At 37.2% G+C, this 22,684-nt stretch overlaps 1 long non-coding RNA gene across 1 annotated transcript in view; it reads right to left on the minus strand.

Moving 5' to 3' along the window:
- Positions 1-22,684, minus strand: part of LOC103097894 (uncharacterized) — a 79,026-nt gene that overhangs the window by 13,817 nt on the left and 42,525 nt on the right. The window contains exon 2 of the long non-coding RNA XR_460879.2: positions 13,619-13,798. This is a non-coding gene — a long non-coding RNA (uncharacterized LOC103097894). The remainder of the gene's footprint in view (positions 1-13,618; positions 13,799-22,684) is intronic.

A 22,684-nucleotide genomic window follows, 5' to 3' on the forward strand; every position in this document is an offset into this window, starting at 1 on the left:
GTAAAAGTTAGGGGAGTCATCACTAAGCAATAAACTTTTGTAGGTGAAAAGACATGGGAGTCATCATGAGCTACAAAACCAATATGAGTCAACATTATGATATGCCAGTCAGAAAAACTAATATATACTGATATTTATGTAATATATAATATAGATGTTGGTATACATATATATACATACATATATAATGGAATATCACTTGCCATAAGAAATTATGAATATGAAGTATATAGAAAGATGTAGATACTTATATAAACATACAAAGTAAACAGAGCCAGAAAAATAATAAAATATAATATATAAATATATGATACATATATAATTATAATAAAATTTTCACATATAAAATAATATACAGTATGAATGCAGCACTGTAAATGAAAAGAATAACAATAACTAAAACACCAAAATGAAACTGAGTGATTAATCATGACTCCAAAGAAGAAATATGAGAATGCACCTCCCTCCCATCTTCAGATATGGTGGATTAGATGGCGTTCCCACAGATGAGGATACTGAATACACCATTCATATATTATTGCATTGATTCATATGCTAGTTTTGCTAAACTGATTCCCCCCTCTTTAACTTATTGTAATAGTGGGTGGATCTCTGAATGGGAAGAGGGAAAACAAATCTTCGAAAAAGAAGTACTACAGAAACAAAAAGCTATCAACGTTGTTTAAAAAAATGAATGTAGGTTGGACTTCCGGTTAAGATGGCGGCTTAGAGAAAGCTAAAGCTCAGATCTCCGGAAAACCCTTCCCGACCAATCTCAAACGATAAGCTCCTAAGGCGCCGAAATTCAAAACGATCAACAGCACAGACCCTGGGAACCCTCCTCCTGGACCTGGACCCGGTTCAAAAGGTACGGCTCCCCTTAAAAGCCAGAACCCGAGATCCCTCGGACCTCAGGGGTAGGAGCGCAGAGTCCAAGGCTCCCGGAAGCGGCAGCCGCGCCGGGCTCAGAGAGCAGGGTCTGAGGAACAACAACCCTCAGGGTCTTCTACCCAAGTCCCAGTCCGGGTGAAAGTTACTGCCTGGGGCTTCCGCTGCAGAGAGCTGGTCAGTCCGGGTGAAAGTTACTGCCTGGGGCTTCCGCTGCAGAGAGCTGGTCAAAACAACAGCAACCCTCAGGGCGGGCAAGACAGCCTCACGGGCTGGATCCTGCTATCCAAGTCTCAGTGAAAGTCTGTGCTCTCGGAGCTTGGGGAAGCGGCAGCCCATCCCCCCGCAGGCCGAGGAAACAGCCTCACGGCCAGGGATTCTGAAGGCAACTTCCGGAAATCGAGCCAGGGGGAGAGTGTGGCCTCGTGGTCCGACCCTTCCATTCCAGTTCCAGTGAGGCATATTCAGTTTAACCCAGGGAAAGCCCATAGAACTATCTGCCCAGGACTGCCTCTGAACACCAGAAAGAGACAAGAAAAACTAATCCTCCACATTCAGAGATGACAAACTCCACAGAACCACAGAAGCCCCAAAATACCAAGAAAAATAAGAAGAAAGGGGCGACTTTGGACACATTCTATGGAGCCAAAATACAAAATACAGAGCAGACAGAAGATAATATAAAAGAAAATGCTCCAAAACCTTCCAAAGGAAATGGAAACTCCCCACAAACCTATGAAGAATTTGAATCAGAAATGACCAAAAAGATGGAAGCCTTCTGGGAGGAAAAGTTGGAAATAATGCAAAAGAAATTCACGCATCTACAAAACCAGTTTGACCAAACTGTAAAAGAAAACCAGGCTTTAAAGGCCAGAATCAGGCAGCTGGAAGACAACGATCGTGTAAAAGAGCAAGAATCAATAAAGCAAAGCCAAAATACCAAGAAATTAGAAGAGAACATAAAATATCTCACCGACAAGGTGATAGATCTGGAAAATAGGGGGAGAAGGGATAATTTAAGAATAATTGGACTCCCAGATAAGCCAGAAATAAACACCAAACTGGACATGGTGATACAAGATATAATCAAAGAAAATTGCCCAGAGATTCTAGAACAAGGGGGCAATACAGCCACTGACAGAGCTCACAGAACACCTTCTACACTAAACCCCCAAAAGACAACTCCCAGGAATGTAATTGCCAAATTCCAAAGCTATCAAACAAAAGAAAAAATCCTACAGGAAGCCAGAAAAAGACAATTTAGATATAAAGGAATGCCAATCAGGGTCACCCAAGACCTTGCAAGTTCTACTCTGAATGATCGTAAGGCATGGAACATGATCTTCAGAAAGGCAAGAGAGCTGGGTCTCCAACCAAGAATCAGCTACCCAGCAAAACTGACTATATACTTCCAAGGGAAAGTATGGGCATTCAACAAAATAGAAGACTTCCAACTTTTTGCAAAGAAAAGACCAGAGCTCTGTGGAAAGTTTGATACCGAAAATCAAAGAGCAAGGAATACCTGAAAAGGTAAATATTAAGGAAAGGGGAAAATGTTATCTTCTTCTTTTACTCAAACTCTCTTCTATAAGGACTACATTTATATCAATCTATGTATACTAATATGTGGGGAAAATGTAATGTATAAATAGGGGGTAAAGAAAGACCAAATAGAATAATCATTCTCACACAAAGATTCACATGGGAAGGGGAGGGGAAGAAAACTCCTATAAGAAGGAGAGGAAGAGGGGGGGGGGTTACTTAAACCTCAATCTCAGGGAAATCAGCTCTGAGAGGGAAAAACCTCCAGATCCATTGGGATCTTGAATTCTATCTTACCCAACAAGGGTAAGGAGAAGGGAAAACCAAGGGGGGGAGGGGGAGAGGGAGAACAAAAAGGGAGGGTAAGAGAGGGGGGAGGGGGAGGGAACAAAAAGGGAGGGACTAAAAAGGGAAACATCAAGGGAGGGGACAAGGGGGACTGTTTCAAAGTAAATCACTGGACTAAAAGGTAGAGCCGAAGAAGAAAAGGTTAGAATTAGGGAAGGCAATCAAAATGCCAGGGAGTCCACAAATGACAATCATAACTTTGAACGTGAATGGGATGAACTCACCCATAAAACGTAGACGAATAGCAGAATGGATTAGAATCCAAAACCCTACCATATGTTGTCTTCAAGAAACACACATGAGGCGGGTTGACACCCACAAGGTCAGAATTAAAGGATGGAGTAAGACCTTCTGGGCTTCAACTGATAGAAAGAAGGCAGGAGTGGTAATCATGATATCTGATAAAGCCAATGCAAAAATAGACCTGATCAAAAGGGATAGGGAAGGTAATTATATTTTGTTAAAAGGGACTATAGACAATGAGGAAATATCATTAATCAATATGTATGCACCAAATAATATAGCACCCAAATTTCTAATGGAGAAACTAGGAGAATTGAAGGAAGAAATAGACAATAAAACCATACTAGTGGGAGACTTAAACCAACCATTATCAAATTTAGATAAATCAAATCAAAAAATAAATAAGAAAGAGGTAAAAGAAGTGAATGAAATCTTAGAAAAATTAGAATTAATAGACATATGGAGAAAAATAAATAGGGATAAAAAGGAATACACCTTCTTCTCAGCACCACATGGCACATTCACAAAAATTGACCATACATTAGGTCACAGAAACATAGCACACAAATGCAAAAAAGCAGAAATAATGAATGCAGCCTTCTCAGATCACAAGGCAATAAAAATAATGATTAGTAATGGTACATGGAAAACCAAATCTAAAACCAATTGGAAATTAAACAATATGATACTCCAAAACCGTTTAGTTAAAGAAGAAATCATAGAAACAATTAATAATTTCATCGAGGAAAATTACAATGGCGAAACATCCTTCCAAACCTTTTGGGATGCAGCCAAAGCGGTAATCAGAGGTAAATTCATATCCCTGAATGCTTATATTAACAAACAAGGGAGAGCAGAGATCAATCAATTGGAAATGCAAATGAAAAAACTGGAAAGCGATCAAATTAAAAACCCCCAGCAGAAAACCAAATTAGAAATCCTAAAAATTAAGGGAGAAATTAATAAAATCGAAAGTGATAGAACTATTGATTTAATAAATGAGACAAGAAGCTGGTACTTTGAAAAAACAAACAAAATAGACAAGGTACTGGTCAATCTAGTTAAAAAAAGGAAGGAAGAAAAGCAAATTCACAGCATTAAAGATGAAAAGGGGGACAGCACCTCCAATGAGGAGGAAATTAAGGCAATCATTAGAAATTACTTTGCCCAATTATATGGCAATAAATACACCAATTTAGGAGAAATGGATGAATATATACAAAAATACAAACTGCCTAGACTAACAGAAGAGGAAATAGAATTCCTAAATAATCCCATATCAGAAATTGAAATCCAACAAGCCATCAAAGAACTTCCAAAGAAAAAGTCCCCAGGGCCTGATGGATTCACCTGTGAATTCTATCAAACATTCAGAGAACAGTTAATCCCAATACTATACAAACTATTTGACATAATAAGCAAAGAGGGAGTTCTACCAAACTCCTTTTACGACACAAACATGGTACTGATTCCAAAACCAGGCAGGTCAAAAACAGAAAAAGAAAACTATAGGCCAATCTCCCTAATGAATATAGATGCAAAAATCTTAAATAGGATACTAGCAAAAAGACTCCAGCAAGTGATCAGAAGGGTCATCCACCATGATCAAGTAGGATTCATACCAGGGATGCAGGGCTGGTTCAACATTAGGAAAACCATCCACATAATTGACCACATCAACAAGCAAACTAGCAAGAATCACATGATTATTTCAATAGATGCAGAAAAAGCCTTTGATAAAATACAACACCCATTCCTATTAAAAACACTAGAAAGCATAGGAATAGAAGGGTCATTCCTAAAAATAATAAACAGTATATATCTAAAACCAACAGCTAATATCATCTGCAATGGGGATAAACTAGATGCATTCCCAATAAGATCAGGAGTGAAACAAGGATGCCCATTATCACCTCTACTATTTGACATTGTACTAGAAACACTAGCAGTAGCAATTAGAGAAGATAAAGGAATTGAAGGCATCAAAATAGGCAAGGAGGAGACCAAGTTATCACTCTTTGCGGATGACATGATGGTCTACTTAAAGAATCCTAGAGATTCAACCAAAAAGCTAATTGAAATAATCAACAACTTTAGCAAAGTTGCAGGATACAAAATAAACCCACATAAATCATCAGCTTTTCTATATATCTCCAACACAGCTCAGCAGCAAGAACTAGAAAGAGAAATCCCATTCAAAATCACCTTAGACAAAATAAAATACCTAGGAATCTACCTCCCAAGACAAACACAGGAACTATATGAACACAACTACAAAACACTCGCCACACAACTAAAACTAGACTTGAACAAATGGAAAAACATTAACTGCTCATGGATAGGACGAGCCAATATAATAAAAATGACCATCCTACCCAAACTTATTTATCTATTTAGTGCCATACCCATTGAACTACCAAAATACTTCTTCACTGATTTAGAAAAAACCATAACAAAGTTCATTTGGAAGAACAAAAGATCAAGGATATCCAGGGAAATAATGAAAAAAAACACATATGATGGGGGCCTTGCAGTCCCTGACCTAAAACTATATTACAAAGCAGCAGTCATCAAAACAATTTGGTACTGGCTAAGAAATAGAAAGGAAGATCAGTGGAATAGACTGGGGGAAAGCAACCTCAGCAAGACAGTATACGATAAACCCAAAGATCCCAGCTTTTGGGACAAAAATCCACTATTTCATAAAAACTGCTGGGAAAATTGGAAGACAGTGTGGGAGAGACTAGGAATAGATCAACACCTCACACCCTACACCAAGATAAATTCAAAATGGGTGAGTGACTTAAACATAAAGAAGGAAACCATAAGTAAATTGGGTAAACACAGAATAGTATACATGTCAGACCTTTGGGAGGGGAAAGGCTTTAAAACCAAGCAAGATATAGAAAGAATCACAAAATGTAAAATAAATAATTTTGACTACATCAAACTAAAAAGCTTTTGTACAAACAAAACCAATATAACTAAAATCAGAAGGGAAACAACAAATTGGGAAAAAATCTTCATAGAAACCTCTGACAAAGGTTTAATTACTCATATTTATAAAGAGCTAAATCAATTGTACACAAAATCAAGCCATTCTCCAATTGATAAATGGGCAAGGGAAATGGATAGGCAGTTCTCAGATAAAGAAATCAAAACTATTAACAAGCACATGAAGAAGTGTTCTACATCTCTTATAATCAGAGAGATGCAAATCAAAACAACTCTGAGGTATCACCTCACACCTAGCAGATTGGCTAACATAACAGCAAAGGAAAGTAATGAATGCTGGAGGGGATGTGGCAAAGTAGGGACATTAATTCATTGCTGGTGGAGCTGTGAACTGATCCAACCATTCTGGAGGGCAATTTGGAACTATGCCCAAAGGGCGACAAAAGAATATCTACCCTTTGATCCAGCCATAGCACTGCTGGGTCTGTACCCCAAAGAGATAATGGACACAAAGACTTGTACAAAAATATTCATAGCTGCGCTCTTTGTGGTGGCCCAAAACTGGAAAATGAGGGGATGCCCATCAATTGGGGAATGGCTGAACAAACTGTGGTATATGTTGGTGATGGAGTACTATTGCGCTAAAAGGAATAATAAAGTGGAGAAGTTCCATGGAGACTGGAACAACCTCCAGGAAGTGATGCAGAGCGAGAGGAGCAGAACCAGGAGAACATTGTACACAGAGACAAACACACTGTGGTATCATCGAACGTAATGGACTTCTCCATTAGTGGTGGTGTAATGTCCCTGAACAACTTGCAGGGACCCAGGAGAAAAAAACACCATTCATAAGCAAAGGATAAACTATGGGAGTGGAAACACCGAGAAAAAGCAACTGCCTGAATACAAAGATTGAGGGGACATGACAGAGGATAGACTCTAAATGAACACTCTAATGCAAATACTATCAACAAAGCAATGGGTTCAAATCAAGAAAACACCTAATGCCCAGTGGACTTACGCGTCGGCTATGGGGGGTTGGGGGGGGGAGGAAAAGAAAATGATCTATGTCTTTAACGAATAATGCTTGGAAATGACCAAATAAAATATATTTAAAAAAAAAAAATGAATGTAGGGAAAAGCTAGATGGTTCAGTGCATAGAGAGCCAGGCCTAGAGATGGGAGGTCCTGGGTGCAAATCTGACCTCAGGCATTTCCTAGAGGAATGAGCTGGGTAAGTCACTTAACCCCCATTAACTAGCCCTTACCATTCTTCTGTCTTGTATCCAATACTGAGTATTGATTTTAAGAAAGAAGGTAAGGCTTTTAAGCATTATAAACTTAAACTGCATAAAAATAATGAAAATATTTGCATCAAAGGGAGTGATAATCTTACTCTAGTCTCTGCCTTGATGAGCTTACATATAATGCAATGCATTAATTTCTGGGAACTATATTTTTGGAAGGATTTTGGCAAGATAAAGCCCAGCTAGAAGGGGGTGATCTGATTGGAGACAAGACTGGCAACAACACATATTAGATTGAAGGACCTAAGGATTTTTAGCCTGGAAAGGAGAAAATTTAGAGAAGCTACAATATCTGTATTCAGATATTTGAAGGGTCATCATGTGGAAAAGTGGTCCATCAGTCATAATAATTTATATGGTGTCTACTAATTGTACTGTTTTGCTTGACCACCATAAAGAATAGTAGTACTACTAAGTAAAAATTTCAGAGGACTTGGTTCCAGATAATGGTAAGGAAAAATGTCTTTGCAAGTAAAGCTATCCAAAAGTGAAAGAATTGCCTCAAAAAAAGTAATGATTTTTATATGAAAGGAAAATTTGAGCAGGGTCTGGATGGCTACTCTTTAAAAACATTATGGAATCGATTTGGTATCAGATACGGATTAGACACAATGGCCTGTGAAACCCTTTTTATAGTTCTATGATAATATGATTCTGTGAACTTGTGAGCCATATCCTATGAATTAGCACATGTATTCATTATTAAATTTTAAAATAAAAACAAAATGTAAACAATACTTTAATTGTAAGACTTTCACTCAGAACCAGAATTACAAACCTAACTCCAGACAACTACAATGACTATCACAAAGGGAGAATTTTTTTATGAGTAGGCAGCTAGACGTTAATATATTCTATGAATATTGAGAACAAGCAAGATTAAGATATTTTCCTTCCCATATTTTAAGCACCTCTCCCTTATGCTTATGTCCCTTAATTCTCTCATGCACTCAAAAAAAGGAAATTTAGTTTCAGATTGTCATCTAGAGTAAGCATTAGGGCTGAGAGAATGGATTGAATCTGAATTTGTGTTCTATTTTAAGCCTGTTGAAGGTAATTATTTTGTTCCATCTGGAAGGCATGTACTGAAGCAAGATACTGACTTGTGCCCACTGAGATGGAACTTCACTGAGGTTTATACTCTCAAAACAAGAGGCAAATAGAATCTTTATAGAAATCAGGCCAGGTTCCAGGGACCACAATTCCAAATCTTTCCTGTTTAAATTTTTCTTCATGTTTTTTCCTCTCACTCTATCAAACTAACTTTGCTCTAATTAGGTCAGCATCCAGAAATCTCATCAATACTACAATAAGGCCATATCTATGTACTGATACAGCATCTAAGGATCACCTCTAGTTTCACATCTCCCTTTAATGAATCTTGACTCCTCCCTTCCCCAATAATGCCTCATTTTAAAGATGAAGACACTTAAACAATGAGAAGCTAACATCAGAGTTTAATTGTCCCAGTGATTAAATTAGCCGAAATAGAGCTAAAATTACTACCTCTTTACTCCCAACTTAGCTTTCTTCATGAATCTTCCTTGCTTCCATTTTATATTTTCTGGTGTGTCTTGCTTTGGGTCATGTTTTGGTAAAAACAATATCTGAATAGCCACGGCAGAATAATTCATTTCTTAGTGGCCAAACTACTGGAAATCATTGCTTCTGTTCTTAGCTAGGCCAGGCATGATCAGCAGACATAAGCCATTATTGTGTCTCATATTTTCTCTTTTTCAATAGAAACTATCACAGCTGTTGTATCAACATAACCCTCAAGCAAATCATAGATTTAGAACTAGAAGGGACCTTAGAGGTCATCTAGATCAATCTCCTTAAATTACAGATTGGTAAACTGAGACCCCCAGTGATCACTAGAAATCACTGAATTCAACTCTGGTCTCCTACTTCCTGGGCAAGTCACTTAACTTCTATCTGCCCTTATTCTTATGTGTAAAATGAGTATAATGAGAGCACCAACCTCACAGTTTTTTAGGAGCAGGTAGGTGATGCACGGGTGTGTGATCCTAGGCAAGTCACTTGGCCCTGTTTGCCTGCTGGAGAAGGAAATGGCAAACCACTTCAGTAACTTTGCCAAGAAAACTCCAAAGAGGGTCACAAAGAATTGGACAAGACTGAAACTAAGGATGACAACAGCATTATAAGGTTCTTGTGAGGCTCAAATGAGATATTTATAAAGTGCTTGGCGCAATGCCTGACACAGAAACCATTTTAACTTTAGCATATTTAAATGCTAGCTATTATTAAATAATTAAATGTTATTATTAAATAATAGAGGCAGGATTTATACATATACAAACCCAGTATTTGTCCTACTGTACTATGCTCCAGAGTCATCTTTGTGTCAAGGGGAAACTTTTCAGTAGGACTAATGTGGAGGGACTCCTAGACAGGCAAAAAACAGAAAGTGTCCTACTGACAAACTAAACTCCAGGCATTCCTTTTTGCTTGAATATTAATTGTGCCAATAATAGTATATTGCAAAAACTGTTGAACAGAACTATCTTTAGATATACTGTGGATATACAGAGGCCTTATATTATTGCAGGGGCTTAAGGGATGGCGTTCGGGTGGGGGCTTTGGGCATTGAAGACAACATAAATTCTAAGATTCTGTCAAACCAGATTCTCAAAGAATTTAGAGGGCTAGTCATTTAGGCAAGATGGAGGTTACTTGTAGGCTGGAGATTGTGGGAAAGGTCAGAAAGGTGAGAAGACTATGAATAGAAAGAGAAAGAAGAGAGTTATATAACTAAGCACTGGGGAGATGAGAAACAGGGAAGGAGAAAGAAATGGAAAAGAGGCATCAGCAGCCCCAGGGATTAAAGACAATGAATGACTTCAAAAGGGAGGAACAGGTCCCTTAAAACACACACACACACACACACACACACACACATACACATACACACACACACACACACACACACACACACACACACGAATAGCTTATTTCAAAACATCAGGTAAGTAGGAGTTGAGTAATCTTAAATATCGTCTCTTTCTTGGCTAACTCCAAACTGGTTTCAATTTTTAAAAGGAAATTTGGCATGAAAGGGTTGTGTAACGTGGCCTTCCCACTTACAGGATCTGGGGGGGAAAAATGTAAACCAGCTGTGATATTGAGGGCTAAAAATCATCTGTTGTCCATATTCAGTAGCTTTTCCCATGGATTTACAAAAAGAATTTTATGATGGATAGTCTGCATCCTAATTATGTAATTACACAGTAGAAAAGAACAGCTGAGGAGAAATCATTTCAGCCTTATGTCCAATGCCTGCCTAATGTATGTCTCACATATCTACTCAAGTCCTTAACTACACAGTAGACCATAATTTCATTATGAAAGAATGAAATGGTGGCCTTCAGAAGGGGGTAGAATGAGGATAGGCAAGCCAACAGAGATAAAATTAGAGCTAACTCCAAGCTCCAAACCAAATTCCAACCAACCAAGCCAACTCTTTCTCATATCATGATGCATGAAGATTGATGGTTTCCAGAATTATTTTCTTGAGTTCCCCCCTCCCCATTTATCCATCTTTGGTTCAATATGGTCAGCATTTGTTAAATTCATATTATTTTTGAGACAATTTCTCTATTCTATCCCATTCTTTTCTGCTCATTCCTGGTAGAACCAAAACTAAGAAAGAAATGTAAAACCTAAAAACATCCACTATTAATATTTAGCCTTGAACTCTCTCTGATTATTGATGTGGAAGGCTATTGGCACAGAATGCTGTATGTGCCATCCCATATAATTGCTATGTCCATTTTTTAATTTTTTAACTAATTTTCAAAATTTCATTAAAAAATGATTATGGTATTAGCTTGGAAGTCTAGGATTGTCTCAGTCAGGAATTCAAGTCCTAATATAAGCATGTATTTGACCCTCAGCAAATAATTGTCAGTTCATTGAAATTCTCAGTTAGGGAACTGACTATAGCTTTTGGGGGGTTAAGAACCTATAGAGTACATTTCTGTTTCAAACATAGGATATGTTGATCTTCCTAAGAGTTCTCTCACTGTCAAATTGTACTTGAAAGTATGGTATATACTCACTATTATTCACCAGTTGAACATACTCTTTTTCAATAGTGGGAGCCGGACAAAGTCAAGATAGCACAAACAGGTCAGCCATTCTTAAAATAGGAGTCCTTCATTTTTATAGCCACTGAACTTCAAAGCTTTATGCACATATTATATCATTTGAATCTAGCAATTCTGTTTAAGAGATATAATAGCTTTTAATGTTCTCATTTTACAGAAGGAGAAATTGAGGCATGGAGAGGTTAGGTGACAAATATTATGGAAGTAGTCCTACAAGTATTGCCATCCTTATTTTGCAGATGGGGAAAATGAGGTTCAGAAACTTGAAAATAAATATCAGAGATAGGATATGAACTTAATCCAGGTCCTCTTTATTCCAAGACATTGAGCAAGTCCCTTTATCTTTTGGGGGTCTTAGTTTGTTCATCTTTAAAATGGGAAAGATCTATACCTTTAGGTTCCTTTCAGTTCTAAATATATAGAAAGCTAGGTGGCACAGTGAATGAAGCAATAGGCTTGGAGTAAAGAAAACACGAATTCACATCTGACCTTGGATATTTGCTAGCTGTGTAATTCTGGACAAGTCACCTAGCCTCTGTTTGCCTGAGTGAAATAATATTAGTAAAGAAGTACTTAGCATGGGACCTGACATATAATAGGTACTGTATAAATGCTTATTCTCTTCCCAGTTGAGGAATACCCAAAGAAAGCTTCAGTTAGTTAAAAGTATACTGTGAATTTACATTTGTCTGGCTACAGGAAGCTGATTAAAGCAGTTGCTCCACCCCAGGCAATACAATGAGCTCACCTTCTCCCCAGGAGAGTACCAAGGCTTAAACTTATGTCTTCCATGGTAGAATATGGGCATTCCCATTAGAATATAAGCTCCTTGTGAGGAAGAACTGTTTTATTCTTTATATTTGTACCACCCCCTCCCCAATGTCAAGCACCTATTTTGTCTCAGGGTCCTTGTGCGGAGGCAGCTTAGTAAATGAGACATATTTGTAGGGACTAGACTTGTGATTTGTTCGGCATAGGGGTTTTTCAGCAACATAATGTCTAAATAAGGCACTCAAGAGTTATAACTCACTCAGGATTTTCCTGATATTATGTGTCAGAGATAAGACTTGAACTTGTCTTCCTGGCTCCAAAGTTGGCTTTCTATGCTTTGAATACAATGCACATATTTGTGTATGTATATGAAGACATATATGCCTATGTATCTATGCCCTATGTGTTCTACATGTCTTATGTTATGTGTAATATGAAATAAATAGAAAACATTGCTAAATTACTAGAATTTTTATTGCACTTATGTTTGCAAAGTGCTTCATATGTGTTAACTCATTTTTATACTCATAAGGCTCCTGTGAGGTGGGTGCTATTATTTTCCCACATTACCCTTATTACAGGTGGAGAAATTGCGACTGTGAGACATTGACTAGTCCAGGGTCACTTAAGTAAGTGTCTGAATCTAGATTTGAACTCACATCTTCCCATCACTGAATCTAGTACTCTACCCACTAAGCCACCTAATTGCCAGCACTGGAGGTGGGGAAGAATACATGTGTGTGAAATAGATTCTTAAAGGATGTGACACTTGAGGTTAGTCCTGAGTAGAAAGAGGACTTCGAAGAGACAAAGTTTAAGAGGAAGGTCATTCCAGATACAGGGAAGAAGTTATTCACCATTCCTTTTCAAGACTTTGGTCCTTTTTTCCCCAGCTTTTCCAAACCATTCTTGCTACCAGTGAAACTCTAGCAAAAACAAAATCCAAAGTTACTATATGACTTTTCAAGGACCCTGTGGCCAAGAACTTGTGGATATATCATTGAACTCCCAATGTATCACAGAGCTACATGCCAGGGTCATGAGAAGAGGAGGGACTACTTGCCAAAAACAACAAGAATGGATTCATTTAAAGGTAGCATCTGCCCTTGCCACTTATTCTTTGCAGGGCACACAATTCAGAGACCTAAAGGAAGAATTGTTGGTTGGGTTGTTTTCTCTCATCCTGACTCCCTTCATTGTCATTTCTTCTCTGTACTTTGGCTCCTTTCCATTCTATGAGGCTGCTGGTCAGCCAGCAAAACTCTCCTTTTCTCACAGACCCCATGGCTCTGCTTACCACAGCAATACGTCTTTCACCACTACAGTATGTGACATGCTTAGGCTTGGAAATGGATTCGGGATTTAGTCCTGGGCCAACTGGTACAAATTGCAGAGAACAGCTTGCTCAAACTCTGGGGGGAAAAGATGCTGACTTACTGTAATTGATAAGGTCATTCATTGCTGGATGATCTTCTGGAAGAAGCAAGGGAGCTACTGTGTTTAGTAGAGAACTGGGGACATCAGTCCAAGAAAAATGGCTTCACATTTCACATGACATCCAAGAATTATATCACTCCCTGTAGTCCACCGTGTAATAAGAAGTCTGTAGCTTTCGTTCTGTAAAAAATTATTAATCATTTGCGGCTGAAAAATGAATCAGGGAAGTTAACCTACATTGTCAGGTTTGATTTATCTAGAGGTAAACAACATTCCAGGAGGATTTAGTGGGCCAGTGTTTAGTAAAAGGGTATGTCCAGGTCGTGGCACTACATAGATTGAATGTCCAAACATTGAAAAGCTCTTTCATCATTGGGCTGAATACAAAAATGACAGCCGTCATTTGGTGACCTTAGAATGTCCCAGCTATTTGTAACAGGCTTTCAGTAGTGAATCTAACCTCCCATCCTGCTGGGGTTAAATAAGTGACAAGTTATTTTTCTGATTCTTAGATTAATATTGAGCTGCTCTGGTATAAATATGTTCTTCTGAATAGAACATTAAATTACAATTATTTGGAGGAGCATGTGGCAGTAGAAAGCAGGTGTATTTTTTGTACCTGTCTCTCTGGGTCTCTTCTTTCTGTTTGTCTGTCTTTCTGTATGTCTCTGTCTCTGTCTCTTCCTCCCTCCCTCTCTTCCTCTCTCTGTCTCTGTTTCTCTCTCTGTCTCTCTGTCTCTGTCTCTCTCTGTCTCTCTGTCTCTCTCTGTCTCTCTCTCTGTCTCTCTGTCTCTGTCTCTGTTTCTCTCTCTGTCTCTGTCTCTGACTCTCTCTCTCTCTCTCTCTCTCTCTCTGTCTCTCTCTCTCCCCCCATCTCTTTTTCTCTGCCTAAGTACATGTGTTTCTATGTCTCAGCACACTATTTCTATCTATCCAGTCATATCCACATATCCAGTCAAAAGCTTTGTCTCAGAATTCACTCAGACTAGAATAGTACCTGCCTTAGCAATAGAATTTTCTTAGTACAGATTCTAAACTAGAAATTACCATCCAAAGTTCACCTGCCAAAACAAGACTATTTTTCTTTGGAACAATGTGCTATCTTTTTTTTAAGTGGCATTATTCAGGACTCTGCTTTCTTCATTTTCCTCAACTCTCCTCATCCCTTCTCCTTTGATTGAAAACAAGATCCTCCATTCATTAATACTGGCAAAGCAATTAGCTTTCCCTCACCTCATAAGTGCTTGAGGAATATTTACCATTATTCACTCACATATTAGCATTGCTTTCCAGAGCTTTGTGGATTCCCATTCATTCTCTCAGTAGTGAAAATTCACCACAAGACTGATTGAGAAGTCCCCAAAATGCCCTTCAGGACGCACATAGGATTTATGTATAGTATTCTAATCTTTTTAAATTCCCTTTTTTCCTTCAGTTTGTAACAAATCCCAGGGTTTTGACCTTTAGGGAATAATGAAAGCTATGTTTGACCAAGCCTCAAAATTGGAGACATATTCAGCCTAATTCTTTTCTCTGAGACCTGAGAGGGCTGAGGGTCATATTACCCCCCTACTTTTTTATGATTCTGCCATTTTATTAACATTAAACCCAGAAAATAGTTACAGATATGACTGACTACTATCTAGGCAATTGTCAGGTTTGGGAAAAAGATAGGATATATATTTTCCCACTTGGGACAATATATTGAAACAGTGAGTGGTTGAGAGAATTCCTAACTCTATGCTCTCTCTTTATCATCTAGTGATTTCTCCAATATATTGCAACTTCCATATTTTTGGTAGGAATCTTTTTATGGAAAGATCTTTATATCAGAAACAAACAAAAAGTTGCTCTTAATGATTGAGCCTTGCCTAAAATGAGAATTGTGTATTTAACAAACTGCAGGAATAAAGAGAGATTAGAATTTTGGTTAACATGACTTTATACAACTAACACATTTAACAATATAGAGCATCCAACTGCTACTAACATTCAGTCTTCACATGCTCAGTATCAAACCCTGCCTTTCCTGATTCCCTCAACTGTTAGTGCCTCCCTTCCTTAACTATTCTGTATTTACTTCTGTTTATTACTTATATTTGGGCATTTTGTCTTGTCCATAAAAATGTAAGCTCCTTAAGAGAAGGACTTGTTTCACTTTTCATTTTGTACTCCCAAACCTGGCACTTTGTCCAGCATATAGTAGGTACCTAATAAATGCTTGTTCATTAATTATTGATGGGCTGATTCACATGAAGTATTTTGTTTTTGTTTGTTGAATTTTAAAGGTCTTACCTCATACAACTAACTGATCAATGTATGTAATTTCATTCATTTTTGTCAGCATATTTTAGGAGTATTTTTTTTTTGGTGGATGCAAGGGTGTGGTGAGAAAAGAAATCACTAATTATTTGTTTATTGCATTACTCCATTTAATGGAAAGAGTATTGGTCTTGTTTTTATCTTTGCTTTGATTCCTACTTGCTATGTGTTTCTAGTCAAATTCTTTTACTTCCTGAACCTCAGTTTCTTTATCTGAAAACATGAAAATAATAAAACTTTTATTTCTGACCTCACAGAGATGTGAGAAAAGTGATCTGTCAACTTCATAACATTCTGTCCAGCTTGAGATGATGTGATCTATGATAGCTATAATGATAATGAAATACAAAGAGAGGCTATTCCATACAAAGTACAGTCTATCCCATACAAGGAGAGGCTATCGTATACAACTTCATAGCATTCTGTAAGTGATGATATGGTATCGATGATACCTATGATTATAATAAAATAAAGGTCTGTTGAGGGGTTCAAAGTATACATTATCATATACAATGAACTTGTACTTTCATGAAATGAGAAAACTTCAGTTTTCTCTTTTTTGAGAAAACACCTTTGATGAATGTAGATTTATACCTTTTGGGGTAAGTTAGAAACTTAAAGGGCTGCCTAGAGCCTGGAATGTCAAGTGATTTGCCCCAAGAGTCACATAGCCAGTATGTGTCCAGGACGAACCCAACCAAGTCTTCCTGACTCTTGAGACTAGTGCTTTAGCCTTTTAATCTTAGAAAAAAATCAAGGAGATAAGTTTGGTTAATGCTCATAATTTTTAGAAGAAACCTCAAAAATTACCTTCGGCATTACGAATTTTCATTTCAAAATTAAACAAAGTTCACATTAGAATTCCCCATTTGGCACTCTCTCTGCTGACTCTTCATTGCACTTTTTGAAAATGAGGCCAACAGTGGAAAACTATTAAGGTAATGAAGTTTAGTTTCGTCTCCCAAGTCAATTTTTTTTCCAAAAATAGAGTAACTTTTCAAGGTGCCATTTTTAGCTTTTTTTTTCATCTTCCAATACCATCTCACTTTATGATAATATATGCTATCACATACTAAGTATAATAAATTACTTGAAAGCCAAGCAAAATGCTTTTCCTTTCTATGTGAATCCAAAATCATTCAAATTTCCATATTTTGCTCAAAGAAACTTGAAAGTATTTATTAATGGCTTTAAAACTTCAACTATTGGCAAGTCACTACCAAGTTTTACATTACATAGAATAATTGGGATTTTGGGCTGATTTGTGAGAAAAACAAAAATGGAATCTGCAGAATAGAATTCTTCTACTTGAAGTGACCCAGATGGCTATAAGAGAAATAGTCCTATGGGACAGGATGTATTTCATATTTTCTATTCTCTCTATTTCATAGATCATCTCATAAATTAATTGCACATTATAATGCTGTTAAAAATTAATGTGTGCCTCCCCCCCCCCCCAGGGGGGTATAGAGAATATTCTATTAAAACTGTACCTGAGGGACACGTGAGTGGCTCTGGGGATTGAGAGCCAGGCCAAGATATGGGAGGTCCTGGGTTCAAATCTAGCTTCAGACACTTCCCAGCTGTATGACCCTGGGCAAATCACTTAACCCCCATTGCCTAGCCCTTACCATTCTTATGCCTTGGAGCCAATACACAGTATTGATTCCAAGTGGAAGGTTAAGGGTTTAAAAAAAACTGTGTCTGCTCAGAATTACGAAAAGTTCCTATTTGATTGGATTGGATTATCCAATAAATATAGAGGTCAGGCTTAGTCTAATATGAACTTAGAATTCCTCAGCCTTCAAAAGGTGCAAATCACAATACCTGGAGATAGCTTCCACTTGTGAGCACAATTTGAAACTGGTACCATTCATAGCCTAGGGAAAGTCTTAGTTTAATATCAACTTGTTCCAAAAAAACTCTTGCTGCTACAAGTCAGATAACACCCTACTGAAATAATTTACACACATCAACTTGTAGATCATATATAAATTTCCAATTTTTTGAAAATATAAGAGAGACAATGTGGTTTAGTAGAATGAGGGACAGCTTTGGAGTCAGAAAGACCTGGTTTCAAGTCTCCCCTCTGACAGATTTTGGCCATTTAACCCTTGGCAAATCACTTCAATCAGTCACCAAATATTTAGTCTTTAGTATTCCAACCAACTCTCTTAATTTAAGTCAGTCTTCATCTGTAGAAAGAATTTCCACCTGTGGGATTCCCACACTCATACATTTTCAGGTCCTAATCTCCCTTTCCCAGTACCCCCATTCATCAAGTGACCACACAAATCACTTCATTCTCTATTAACACTATGACATAACTCATGCTCTAGATATATCAAAACTGGTTGTTCTAACATTATAGTCTTTTTAATGTAAAAAAAACAATAAGCAGAAAAATCGCTCTGAGGAAAAAACAAATTTGGCCAAGAACTAACTTTGGAATATTCTCACTTCTGCTGAGAATAAAATAACGTCAATTACTAGTTGCTGCTGAGGCCAAAGACAAAGGTAGTGAGCCTACCTGACCAACAAAAGGCCATATGGATTGACTTCAACAAATCCTCTGATTTATTCTTAATTTCTATCCAATGCACAGATGATAAAACATCTCTCATTCTTTGGTTCTATTTCATTCTATTACTGTTTGGTGGTTCATATTTTTTTTTTAATTTTACTGTTAGGCCAATAAAGACATCCGCTCCTCCTAGATGTCTAAGATAATGTTAGACACACACACACACACACACACACACACACACACACACACACACACATACATACACATATATAGTGATAGCAACTCAAAGCAAATCCCAGGGCAATTTTTGCTTAAAGAAATGACAGTGTAGCATATGTGAAGCATAGAATTTTTCTACTCTATGTGACTAGAGTAAATGAGTACCAGAGATAGAGTATGGCTTTTTCTCATATCTGAGTTCCTGAAAAGAATTCCTCAATATAAATTCACTTGAAGATTCCCAGAACCCCACCCCTTCCACTTTCATAATGAAATTAATAAACAGCTAATCATCCATTTTCAATGGATGCAAGGTTATTTTATCATAAAGTTCTTGTGAAGTTTTAGCTTTTAACTTTTATATTTTCAAATATTCATGAGGAAAGACACACATATGCTAGAAACAATTGGTCAATGTCATTTAATGTCAAATGTCATTTTCTTCTCACACCTATACCAGACTTTTATTTAGTCAGCTTTGGGACATTATTCAGCTTCTCATCTATGCTCATTTTTGTTTGGCATGAGAATTTTAATAATAACATACAGTAAAGAATGCAAAGTAAGAAAACCTTAGCAGCTACTAATGCAGCAGCCTACTTTCTCATCTCAATTAAAATCTTTAAGATAAAAGTATATGAATACAGAGGCATTACTAGAAATTTCTATGCCACAGACTGCATTTAGGGGAGTGGCATAAATGGCCCTCTTAGTTGAATGGGTAGAGAGGGAAAAAGCAATACACTATATCATCATGGACCCAGCAATAATGACATGAAACCATTTTTGTCCCCAGGCTTATCATTCATTCTCTGTTTGATAATAATTTAATAATATGATAAAATTTATATTTATATATAAATATGTGTTATAGAATATTATAACATATAATATTCTATAACATATATGTAATTTATACATCACCTACTACATGCCAGGTACTGTGCTACAAAAAAACTTATAAATATTCTCTCATTTGATCCTCACAACAATCCTAGGAGGCAGGTATTATTCTTCCTTTTTTATAGTTGAGGAAACTGAGGAAATAGAGGTTAAGTGACTTGCTTAAGATTATACAGCTAGTCTGAGGTCACATTTGAACTTGTGTCTTTCTGACTTCAATCCTGGCACTTTAACCACCAGTCCACTTAGCTGATCTGTTTCTTGTTTCTGAAGGAATACAAGTGTTTGATGCCCAATGCAAAGTCCAAGTCACTCTTTCCCATTTGGACTTAGAATGCAAGCATTAATAATTTTCTCAAAAAAAATCATAAAAGAAGAATTGGCAAGTTTTAATGGATGACTTTCTTTAATAGACAGTGTCTTTATGGTCATATAATTGACACAGAAAATATATGATCCTAATGATGTTTTTGTTTATTTTACAAAAGTCATTTAAGTTTATAGTCAATTAGCCTCTAAAGTATATCTGTAAATAGAATATATGTGTATATACACATATATGGAGCAAGAGTGAAGTGAAGGCATTTGTGCCTAGGTCACATAGCTAGTAAGTGTCTGAGGTAGCATTTGAACCCTAGTCTCTGTCTGTAAGACCAACACTCTTCCCAATTGGAAATGCTGCCTCATTGCCACTCTGATTCCTCATTGTGACACAAACTCCCAGGATCTCAAACACCCTGCCTGGGGTACCCAAGCTCTGGAAGGTCCTACACAACTGGGGAGGTTTCGCCCTGTGATGGACTGTGTATTTTCTGAGGACAAGCTTAGGGTCAGAGAGGTTCATCACCAGTTTGGCTTCATGGCAACAATTTTTTTTTTATTACAGCTCCTCTTAAGGGAGGGTTACTCAATTCAGGTGAGTAGAGGGAATGCCCTCACTCATGAAATCATAAACTTTTAAAGTGTTTTTAAAGTAAGAATCTTACTTTTTTTAAGATAAAGAATAAACTGTTTTATCCTGCTCCTGCACTCTCACTCCTTACCCTGCCTCCCAATATAGTATCAACAGATACACTGCATTCAATAAATGCTTATAAACATTTTGGAAAAAAAAAACACACTAGGTACCTTTAGTTATTTATGAGATTTCTAGGAAAAAAAAAAACAAAAAGCAAAAGTCTTGTTTGTTTCCATTGACTTATAGCCAGAAGTATCTGAGATTTTCACCTAGGGCCTAAAACATACACCTGAAATATTTAGTTAAGAAAGCAATATATTCCTTGATATTTTTCCCTCTCATCCTCTGGATCCTTTAAGAAACTTCCCATAATATCCAAAACACTCACCCAATATAATATCATTAAATGCAACAGAAACCCTCAACTTGGATGTCTGCAACTTTGCAATTAACAGAACAAGAAATAATACCATATTAATTTCTTTGGGAGGAGGAGAGCTAACACTTAAAAACATTCAGCATTACCAGATAAACACACCATTCATTTTCACAAATGGAGTCTGTTTCAATTCTCAGCTGTTAGATGATGATTTGACTTGGAGCAGAGGCAGCGTAATTGGGTAACAGCTGAAATGTGCTTGTTTGAGTGGGGCTGAAAGATCCCTTGCAGGATTTCCAAGGGTGTGAATTACAATTCCAATAATATCAGAAGCAACTAATTCTATTCTTTAGAAGTGAGGACATAAAAAAGAAGTTTGAGGTTGTCTTATTCCGAGCTTTAATTGAGGGCTAGGTTGTAACTCATTTTCATCCCTGAGTGAGTGGTAAAAACATACACAGCAGGTAATTCACACCACCTCAGAAACTGTTGGTGCAGTAAGAAGACTAATCAGGGTAAGCTTCCAGTAGCAAATTATCAGCTACAAATTAAAACCCTGCCTCATGCCTGCTAAAAGCAACCTTCTTCTTCACCAACACAAACATGTGTATATTAGGAACTGTTGGATTTGCAGCAAGGTATGAAGATTAGGGAATCCTGCTTACTTACATTAAAAATAGCATGGAAAAGGTGTGAAATGAACCAGACTTCAAAACAATGTTAAAATTTTGGTTAAAAAATGAGAAGTCTTAATAATCACTGGGGGGAGGAGTGGAGGAGCCATGAGGGAGGGGAAAATTGACAGCAGAATTTAGTATCAATCCAGCCAGGAAAGCGTTCTTCAGAAGGACATTCTAGACATCCAAACCCTTCGTGGAAGGCACTGTGACCCAGGTTGTAATATATAACACTGGTTTTAAATGCTAATAATTATTATTATGATAATAATAATAATACAATTTATTTTTAAAATCATTTTGAGGCACACTAATCAAAAGGATGAAAGGATGATGAGGCATGAGGATGTGAGCTCAAGAATGGAGTCTCATATTCTAGTTTTCCTGGCATTCACCATTACCATAGCTTATATGTGAACGTATGTTTAAATGGGCTAAAAAAAGAGGCTGAGCCAAGGAAATCTTGGGGCAGGAAGTTCCAGATCTGACTTCTTTCATAATCTGATTTTCTTCTGAAGTATTTTAGCTTATTCTTTTACCCTGATGAAGGAAAAATTGTTTCAAAGGAACTACAAAGAGGAATCAAGAGTATTCATTGAGACCCAAAGGACTACATAGCTGATAAATATACATAATTAAGCTATTGGCTCAGATGATCATAATTATACATTTTGGACCAACTATCCATCCACATTCAGCTTCATCCAGCTCTTCAAAAAACCCCATGACAATGGCAGAATGGAAATGAGTCCTCAAACGTTTAAAAAAAATACTGTGGATTTATTGGTGCCAATTCTCAAACAACCAAAAGTTGGATATTTTAATTTGGGAAGTCAAAACAAAACCTCCATGTTGTGTATTAAGCAAAAGTAACATTTCCTTCAAGGAAAAACAAACCCCTTTTTTAGAGCTGCAAGAACACAAAGCAATATAGGAGGCTGCCAAAGTACTCTTGCTTTTGAATTGAATCTCGATGACTTTAAAAGAGGCTAGAGAGTCTTTCTGGAAACCTAGAGAAAATGACTGAAGAAGGATTTCTGAGCCAATTTCCTGAATGCCAAATTTCAAGCCTGAAGCAAAT

The sequence above is a fragment of the Monodelphis domestica genome, chromosome 1 (genome assembly GCF_027887165.1).
Source record: "Monodelphis domestica isolate mMonDom1 chromosome 1, mMonDom1.pri, whole genome shotgun sequence".
Lineage (NCBI taxonomy): Eukaryota > Metazoa > Chordata > Mammalia > Didelphimorphia > Didelphidae > Monodelphis > Monodelphis domestica.